At 44.9% G+C, this 9,240-nt stretch overlaps 1 pseudogene; it reads left to right on the top strand.

Moving 5' to 3' along the window:
* Window positions 1-2,749: 2,749 nt before the first annotated feature.
* On the top strand, window positions 2,750-3,534 carry LOC102492219 (U2 small nuclear ribonucleoprotein B'' pseudogene; annotated as a pseudogene).
* The last annotated feature ends 5,706 nt before the right edge of the window (window positions 3,535-9,240 follow it).

Here is a 9,240-nt window from a genome sequence, read left to right as displayed (position 1 = left end):
CCGGGCCCCCAGGTGGCCCCCCGTGGCTCGCCAGTCAAGGGATCCAGCAGTTGCTGCGGGCCAAGAAACTGGCCACCCAGAAGGTGTCCGAAGCCCGCCAGTCAAAGAACCAGAGGCTGAAGCAGGCCAAAGCAGCAGCTCAGGCTGCAGAGGGGGAAAGATCAAGGCAAAGGAAGCCGGGGCTCTGGGATCCCAGCGTAGTGGCAACACTGAGGTGGAGGAGACCCGGGAGAAGATGACCATCCTAGAGAACTACTTTTTTTTTTAAAAGAGTTACTTTATCTTAATTAATTAATTAATATTTTAATTTGACCACAGAGGGGCAGAGAGAGAGAGAGAGAAAGTGAGAAAGCAAGCCGCCAGGTCCAGGACTCAAACCGCGGTCAGCCATGTGGGAGTCCAGCACCCTTAACCACCACGCCACCTTCCGGCCCCTCCTCCAGAACCGCTTCTGCAGAACAGGAATGGAGTCTTGGATAACCTCTCAGCCTTCGTGTGCGACATCCGGTCAGAAACCCATGCAAACTACCACACACGTGGACAGGAGGACGTGCCTGTCCCGTGGATGGGCATTTTAGATGCCCTCGTGGATATGAAGCATTACAGAGCTCCTTGGGAAAGACATTAAATCGCCTCTCTGTATTATACAGCAGGCCCCTTCACTGTGTGCAGAGCAGCAGGTCCAGCTTCTTTGTACAGACGTGGAACGCATCCAGAGATTCCATCCTTTCACCTCATATCTCTGAGAAATGTAACGGGCCTGTGTTGTTTTCCTATTCCTTTAGTTCAATGGACTACGTTAAGGCTGGCTGCTGCTTCGCACAGGTCATAAGGAACTGCTCACTAGCTTTTCATAGACAGAGCCCCTGACCTTCAAGAAAGCATTAGGGGGGACCAGCAGTTAGCGTAATGTCTATGTCGCTGGACTCCCATGTAGTCGACCATGGTTTGCATCCCGGACCCGGTGGCTTAAACTTACGCCGGGCTCATTTGCGTTCGTGCCCAAGATCCCGAGAGGAGAATGGAGAAGGGATGGTCAATCCCCCCTGGGGGATGATTTCTCGCTTTCTGTCTCTCTGTAGCTCTCTGTCTGGCAAGCGCACGTGCCCTATAGTGAAAATCTCTAAAAAAAAAAAAAAAGAAAGAAAGAAAGAAAGAAAGAAAGAAAGCATTAGGGGAAAAAATCCCTTCACTCTTCAAAGAATTTCCTTTTTTAGAACCAGCAGTTGGCGCAATGGCTATGTCACTGGACTCCTCCCATGTAGTCAACTGCGGTTTGAGTCCCAGACCCGGTGGCTTAAACTCATGTTAGGCACATGTGGGTGTGCCCAGGATCCCGAGAGGAGAATGGAGGAGAAGGGATTGTGGTGTGGCCATCTCCCCTGGGGGGTGAGTTCTCACTTTCTGTCTGTCTCTGTCTTTCTGGTGTGCACACGTGCCCTATAGCAAAAACCTCTCAAAGAAAGAAAGAAGTTCCTTTTTTACTAGATCTAAGAAAGAGAAAGTTAATATTGAAATATGTGTTTTAACATTTTCCGGAACTCGAACCATGGTCAGTCATGTGGGAATCCAGTGCCTTAACCACTACACTGCCTGCTGGCCCCAGAAACCCCGTATCTTTTAGCAGTCACTCCCCAGCACTCCCTAATGCCCTCTCAACCCTAGGTAACCACCAGTCTGCTTTCCGGACCTATGAATTTGCCTATTCTAGGTGCACTGCAGCGACGGAATCGAACACCATGGGATCTCGTGCCGGGCCTCTTTCCAGGCTTTCAGGGTTACCCACGTTGTCACATGTGTCAGTACTTCATTCCTCTTTAATGTCTGAATAGTATTTCATTCTATACTTCCAAGGTTTATCCATGTCGTAACATATTATCAATACTTTCTTTCTTTTTATGGCCAAATCGTACTTCACGGCATGGACAAACCACGTCCTACCCATCTGTTCACCACCTGACAGTTGCTGGGTCGCCCCTTCTAGGCTAATTGTGACTAATGCTACTCCAAATATTTGTGTACAGGCGTTTGTGTGGACAAATCTTTTTATTTCTTTATAGTACATACCTAGGCACAAAATTAATAGGTCGTACGGTAGCTCTGTATTTAAGTTTTTTGTGTTGTGATAAAAAGTATGTAACATAGAGTCAGCCATATGACCCAGTGGTTAAAGTAGCCAGATCCCCCATAGCTGATCACGGTTCAAATCCCAGCCCTGGCAGTTTGAAAAACATGTCAGGCACATGTGCATGCCTGCCCAAAGTCTAGACAGGGTAGAGAAATAGGGGAGAAGCAACTGTGACCTGACCACACCCCAGTAGGGGGTGCCTTCTCCCTCCTCTCCCTTTTGTCTTTCTGTGTTTCTCTCTGGAAAAAAAAAGTAACATAAAATTTGTCGCTTTAACCTCTCAAAAAAAAAAAGGGGGGGGGAACCAGCAGTTAGTGTAATGGCTATGTTGCTGGACTCCCACGTAGTCGACCATGGTTCGCGTCCCGGACCCGGTAGCTTAAAACTCACGCTGGGCGCGTGTGCGTGCGTGCCCAAGATCCCGAGAGGAGAATTGAGGAGAAGGGATTGCGGCATGGCCATCCCCTCTGGGGGGTGATTTCTCGCTTTCTATCTCTCTGTCTCTCTCTGTCTATCTGGCGAGTGCACGCGCCCTACAGTAAAAACCTCTCCAAAAAAAATTTAAAAAAATATAAATAAATAAATAATAAGCGGTTCCTACGGGAGACACGTAGGCCTCAGATTCTCTACTGTCTCTTGGCTATTTGAAGAGTCTAACCCAAACATGGATATCCAACCAAATCATACAATTTATATCAATAATATGAACGACAAAATTTAAAAAGAATTGAAGAGATCCCTGCATGCCCTTTTTTCCCAGTTTGGCCATGGGGTAGATATTGTGGCCGTAGAGACCATGAAGGTGAGGGGGCAGGCCGTCATTATATGTAAGGAATTGGGCTCACCCACGACACAAACGCTTTGAGACAGTTACAAGGGTTTCCTTTTTATGGTAAACCAATGCGAATCCAGTATGCAAAAACAGACTCTGATACAATAAATGTGCGGCACTTTTGCTGACAAAGAGAAGAAAAAAGAAAAGAAAAAAGCCCAAACTGTGGAACAGGCTGCCACAACCGCAAACATAAAACCTGGCCAGGGAACATCAACTTCAGCTAATACCCAAGGAAATTCAACACCAGATCCTCCGGTTCCTGATTACCCTCCAAACTATATTTTGTTCCTTACTAATTTACCAGAAGAGACTAACGAGATGACGTTATCCATGCTGTTGAATCAGTTCCCTGGCTTCAAGGAAGTACGTTTGCTACCTGAGAGACACGACATTGCTTTTGTTGAATTTGAGAACGATGGGCAGGCTGGAGCTGCCAGGGATGCCTCGACAGGATTTAAGATCACACCATCGCATGCTATGAAGGTCACCTATGCCAAGAAATAGCTTTCAGAAGAGTCCTCTAAAAAGGACTTGGTGTTATTTATAGTGTTTGCTTTGATAACACTTGGTCAGGTCATTTTCATAGTTGGAGATGGAGAGGAAATGAAAGTGAAATTTTTGTGAACGACTTAAAAAAATTAGTCTTTATCCTCAGTGAATAATGAAATATGAATGCCTTAATTTTGTACAATAAATTTTATTTGTATTCTGAAAAAAAAATAAAAAATGATGATCTCGTTGTAACTTACCTCTTGTTTCATTCAAATATCTACTCTTTTTTTATCTTTCATTTAACTTTGAGCTTTTTCCTGTTGTTGTTTTCTCCTCTTTAGAGTTAAAGACTTTGTTCATGGGGCAAGTAGGTATTGTAGTGGTTAAGGTGCTAAACTCCCACATGGTCAACCATGGTTCGAGTCCTGGACCCAGTGACTTGAAATTCATGCTGGGTGTGTGTGTGTGTGTGCATGCCCACGATCCCAAGAGGAGAACTGAGGGAAAGGGATTGTGGTATGGCCATCTCCCCTGGGGGGTGATCTCTCACTTTCTGTCTCTCTCTGTGTGTCTCTCCAGTGAGTGCACATGCCATAAATCTGTTAAAAGAAGAAAAGAAAAATCTTTGTTCACTAATTTTCAGCTGCCTTTAAGGTTTTTTATATATTTTCATTATCATTCAGTTATATCATAATTTCAATTATGATTTTTTTCATTTGACCCATGAGTTATTTTCTTTTCCTTTTCATAATTTCCAAACATAAAGTTCTATTATTTCTGGGGCCAGCAGGTGGCATGGTGACTAAGGACGCTAGCCAACTGTAGTTCAAGTCCTGGACCTGGTAGCTTGCTTTCTCACTTTTTCTCTTTCTCTCTCACTCTGTCTCCCTCTCTGGCCAAATTTAAATAAAGTTAAACAAAATAATTCAAGGGCCAGCAAGTGGTGTGATGATTAAGGCACTGGGCACTCCCATGTGGTTGACCATGGTTCGAGTCCCGGACCTAGTGACTTGCTTTCTTTCTGTGTCTTTCTCTGTGTGTGTGTGTGTCTCTCATCAAATTAAAATAAATGAATAAATAAATAAAATTAAATAATTTAAAAATAATAATAAAATAAAATAATTCAAAAAATTCTATTCTTTTTCTTAAAGATTTTATTTAACTTTATTTATTTATTTTAATTTGACCAGAGAGACAGAAAGTGAGAAAACAAATCACCAGACCCAGGACTCAAACTGCAGTCGGCCATGTGGGAGTTCAGCACCCTTAACCACCATGCCACCTGCTAGTTCCCAAAATTCTGTTATTTCTAACATGATATATTATGGTTAATTAATGGGATACATATGGCACCAATTCTTTGAAATTTGCCTTATGGTCCAGTCATGAACGTTCATAAAAGCTAACACTGACACAGTTCCACTAGTGTAAAACGTCCACTACCACTCTCCCAGCTCCTTGCAGAACAGCAGGTGTTAGTCTTAGTCATTATTTCTGCTAGGGATGGTGTTACACACCTGCAATCCCAGCTAATGGGGAGGCTGAGACAGGAGTACTGTGAGTTCAGGGCTGGTCTGGGCAACATGGCAAGAAAATATCTTTATTTTTTATATATGCCTATAGACATTAAAGAATAATTTATTTAACTTTATTTCAGTATATCTATATATTTCTATAGACATATATAGATATAGATACAAAGTAATATATATATATACACACTCATCGGAGAGAGACAGAAAGTGAGAGGTCACCCCCCAGTGGGTGGATGGGGATGACCAGGACAAAATCCCTTCTCCTCCATTCTCCTCTTGAAATATCGGGCACACACACACATGCACCCAGCATGATTTTCAAGCCACTGGGTCTGGGACTCAAACTGCACAGTCAGTCATGTGGGATCCAGTGCCTTAACCTCTACACTACCTGACGGCCCGAAAAAACATTTTTCATGAAAACAACTGGTTTTAGAAGTATGTTCCCCTTGGGACCAGCAGATAGCATAGTGGTTACATTGATGGATTCCCATGTAGTCAACCATGGATCAAGTCCCAGACCTGGCAGCTTAAAAGTCACGCCAGGCACATGTGCAGGTGTGTCCAGAATCCCAAGAGGAGAATGAAGGAGAAAGGATTGCAGCGTGGCTACTCCCCACCCCTGGGGTAATTTATTGGTTTCTGTCTCTCCAGTGAGTGCACTTGACCTATAGCAAAACTCGCTCTAAAAAAAAAAAGAAGAAGAAAGGAGGAGGGAAATAGTATCCGCGCGCAGCCAACAAAGCACACTCTGATCGGACCTGGGTCTCAACTTGCCACTCTGCGTGATCTCAGGAAAGTTACTTCCTGTCTCTTCAGCCTCAGCTTCCTCACCTCCAAGATGAAAGAGCGTTATCTCTCTTGCAGTTGTGATCGATTCCTCATGCTGGTGCTGCCACGAATATATAAATGGCACTTTCTGTAAAGGAGCTGCTATTCTTTTTTAAAAAAGAATAATCTTGTTTAACTTTATTTATTTTAATTTGACCAGAGCCATGTGGGAGTCCAGCGCCCTTAACCACCACACCACCTGCTGGCCCCACAGTAACTGGTATCCTATTATTATTGTAAGCTTTGCATCCAGGGCAGGTTTCAGTGCAAAGAAAAGAAAGCATCTTGATTAAAATGAGATTCCAGCTGAGGCGCCCTGAGGCTCGCAGAGCTGCTAGGATTACTATTTCAGGTAATACGGATCTAGTGCCAGCTGTGGGCCTGGTACCGGGGGCCTCCCCTGTGAACAGCCAGGGGACGTCTCTGCCCTTCCTGTAGGCAGTCACCTCGAGCTTGGCTGTCAGTTGTTCACTTTGGCAGAATTTGTCAACAAGTGATTTTGGGGGCAGACAGGGTGGAGTGAAGCTGGCTGTGGTCCATGAGGAGTGGTGAGGACTGGGGAACCAGCAAGGCTATAGTTATTTGTGTCCAGAGACAGAGAGAAAGGGGGAGAGGGAGACAGTATCTCCATGGGCCATGGTCACAACACAGTCCCCTCTCCTCCAGTTAAGCCTCCTGTTGGGATCGAATCATATACACACATGTGCTGTTCAATCCACCAGATCCAGGATTCAAACCTTCAAACTGTGTGGCTGGCCATGTGGGATCCAACTGCTTTAACCACTAGGCCATTGACTGGCCCCTCATTATTCCTTTTTTTTTTTTTTTTATTGTGGTAAAATACATATAACATAGAGGCCACCAGGTGGCATGGTGGTTAAAGGTGCTGGACTCCCACCGTGGCCAACCGTGGTTTGAATCCCGGATCTGGTGGCTTGCTTTCTTGCATGCTTTCTCTCTCGCTCCCTCTGTCACTCTCTGACCAAACTGAAAATAAAGTTAAATACAATAATTCTTTAAAATATGTGTGTGTGTGTATATGTATATATACAACATTCACCATTTAACCCTTTCCAAGTGTATAATTCAATGACATTAGGAAAGTTACATTGTTGTAAATCTCTCTAGCAATTAAAAAAAAAAAATCTGAGTCCCTTGAACCTAGAGACGGTGCCTTCTCTTTCTCCCCTGAGAAACCAAAGCCCAGGAGACACCAGTTAGACACCTATCAGCAGCCACAGTAACTAGTCAGAAAATGCAGGTGTAACCAGAGCTCCCTGCTTTAACCCTTTAGCAGCACTGCTGTTTGGACAGCTGTGCTGAATGGTTCTCCAAAGCCCTGTGGCATGGCTCCTGCTAACCTGCTCAGGCTTAGCAGGAAGTCCCCGCCCGACCGCTCTCTGCTCTTCAAGCATTCTGGCCTTCTTGCCATCTTTGTAAAACAAGGGTTCCCAGCCCTCTGGCCACAGGCCAGTACCTCACAGGGACTGGGCCACCAGCAGACAGGTGATGCTTGAACCATCCCAGAACCATCCCCACCACCTCCTCCCCATTCCTGGATAAACGATGCCACAAAACTAGTCCCTGGTGCTAAAAAGGCTGAGGACTACTATTCTTTAGTTCATTTTATTCATTGTCATTATTTCTTTTTTTTCTTTTTTTTTTTTTTTTTGAGAGCTTTTTGCTATAGGGCATGGGCGCTCGCCAGACAGAGAGAGACAGAGAGACAGAAAGCGAGAAATCATCCCCTGGGGGGGGGGGGGCCACGCCACAATCCCTTCTCCTCCATTCTCCTCTCGGGATCTTGGGCACGCACGCACACGCACCCAGCGTGAGTTTTAAGCCACCGGGTCCAGGACGCGAACCGCAGTTGACTATGTGGGAATCCAGCAATATAGCCATTACGCTAACTGCTGGTCCCTCATTTTTTTTTTGAAGTGGACCAGAGAGAGACAGAGAGAAGGAAAGTGAGAAAGCAAGCCACCAGGTCCAGGACTCGAACCGCGGGCGACCATGTGGGAGTCCAGTGCCTTAATCACTATGCCATCTTTCAGCCCGAGGACTACTATTCTAAAGCAGTGTTCTTCAAATATTTTTTAAATTGCAGCCCACAGGAAGAAATTTATTTTATGTTGCCACCTGGCTGACGTAGTAACATGTTTCCCAAGGCAGTATTTAAGCTTTATTGCTTTTATAGACCGTGTAATGGTTACATTGCTGGGTGCCCATGTAAGTCAACTATGGTTCGAGGTGCAAACCTGGCAGCTTGAAGCTCACACGGGGAGGTGTGTCCCAAATCCCTAGAGAATGGAGGAAACGGGATTGAAGTGTGGCCATTTCCCCCCTCCATTCTCTGTCTTTCTCTGTCTCTCCAGCGAGCACTCAAACCCTATAGCAAAAATCTCTCTAACATAGAAAGAAAGAAAGAAAGAAAGAAAGGAAGAAAGAAAGAAAGAAAGAAAAGTGATTTTTTAAAAAAATTCCATTTCTTTAAAAAAGAAAATGGTGCCCAAGGGCCAGACAGCGGCATGATGGTTAAAACAGTTTGGTCCCACATGGCCAACCGGGCAGCTCGAGTCTTGGACCCAGTGGCTTGAAATACATACCAAGCACATGCATGTGCCCAAAATCCCAAGAGGAGAATAGAGAAGGGATTATGGCATGGGCATCCCTGGGGAGGGGGTGTTTTTTCATTTTCTCTCTTAAAAAAAAAGAAATAGTGCCCACTAAATTGATGTGATGACCAAGGAACAGGGCATAGGTCTGCCATGGCCAGGTGGTTCCAGGAGCTGAATCCCGCATGGCCAACCACATGGTTGGAACCCCTGACTTGGCAGCTAGGAATACATGCCAGGTAGGTATGCATGTGCCCAAAAGGAGTGAGAAATGGAGAAGGGATCGAGTATAACCATTCCCCATGAGGGATGCTTTTTTTTTTCTTTCTGTCTCTTTGACAAGTGCAGTCCCTCTGGCAATAAATAAATAAATAAATAAATAAATAAATAATTTCCCCCTGCCACAACATGCAGTTTGAAAAGCACTGACGGTGCCCTATGGGGGGGCGGGGAACAGGCATGCTTCCTCTCTCTCTCCTCCTCACCTCCTCAGTCTCTGGCTAGGACACACACTCTCTGGCAATAAACAAAACACACTGTCCTAAGCATTCCATTTCTTTGCCTCAGGACCATTGACTATGTTTCACCTTTGGAAAGCTTTTCTTCTGTCCTGTCTCCTGGATAGATCTCACCCACCTTTCTTTCTTTCTTTCTTTCTTTCTTTCTTTCTTTCTTTCTTTCTTTCTTTCTTTCTTTCTTTTTTTAAAGAGAGCAATTTTTGGTATAGGGCGCATGCTTTGGCCAGAGAGACAGAAAGTGAGAAATTACCCCCCAGGGAACCAACGGCCAGCAATCCCTTCTCCA

This window comes from Tupaia chinensis, unplaced genomic scaffold, assembly GCF_000334495.1.
Source record: "Tupaia chinensis unplaced genomic scaffold, TupChi_1.0 Scaffold000628_1, whole genome shotgun sequence".
NCBI lineage: Eukaryota > Metazoa > Chordata > Mammalia > Scandentia > Tupaiidae > Tupaia > Tupaia belangeri.
This window is presented reverse-complemented; position numbering and strand designations above follow the sequence as displayed.